Genomic DNA, 1,052 nt, shown 5'->3' with positions numbered 1-1,052 from the left:
TCTCTCCACGTGGACCACCAAGCTGGGCTGAGGTGAGCAATGCTACCATGTAATGTGTCTAATTGCACTATTGTATCTCTCATGCTCTCGATGACTTTAATAAAATACTTATATATCTCATACAATTGTGCTTACTGAACCCGTAAGTAGTAGCAGCGGGTGGGGCTGGCACCTCACCCCCACATCCAAATTTAATTTAATACTACAGTCCTGCACTTTCCTTCATCCTCCGCCCTATCATCTATCCTGGTGCCAACACTCTGCTTTAGAGAACTCTAATTCCATGGAAGTATTTGCTCTCGGCACAATATCATACAAAAGGATCATCATTTAAAGTTGGTTCCAGCATTAACCATAAGTATCTGAATCCTAGTTCTGCCATTGACCTTGTGTGGTCACCTCTCTACTAAGTGTCCTTATTTACAAAGCAGGACAATACTCTCTCTTATGGACTATGAGGCACACATTTATCACATTTCACTCTTTTAAAATCAGAAAGTGTCTTAAAACCATTAGTATGCCCAAATTTAATAGGTAATGCTTTGTACTTTCTTGATGAATGATAGAATAATGGCATGACTCACAGTTCATAGCATCTTACATTGAATAAATACAGTGATAGAAACCTCCTAGGGTTAGAATATTTAAAGGAACCTTGGTATATAACAGGTGTAGCTCACTACACGGTATATAACTGAAGATAATAATGATAGTTATGGTAACTATTAAAAGATAAGTAAACTAGTATGAGGGTAAGCCAAAAAGTATTGCTACTAGGGTTCCGGTTCATGCGTGCACTGGTTTATTCCAAACACAAGGTTTAAGCATGTCTGAAATCAGTGGATGGCTGCAGACATGTTCTCTCAATAACATACTCATCTCAATAGGGGGCCTTCAAAAAAAGGTCTAATCCAAACAGTGGCGTCCTCGGGTAGGTGCTGGGCCAGTTCCATGCAAAGCGGAGAAGTCAACTCAGAAGCTTATAGCGATTTTTTTGCTTTGTTTTGTCTTTCGAATTCTAAAGAAATAATCTCCACAAATTTTCTCAAATC

This window comes from Echinops telfairi, unplaced genomic scaffold (genome assembly GCF_000313985.2).
Source record: "Echinops telfairi isolate 266 unplaced genomic scaffold, ASM31398v2 ScPeMD7_5;HRSCAF=22, whole genome shotgun sequence".
Classification (NCBI taxonomy): Eukaryota; Metazoa; Chordata; class Mammalia; order Afrosoricida; family Tenrecidae; genus Echinops; species Echinops telfairi.
Note: the sequence above shows the minus strand (reverse complement) of the source record.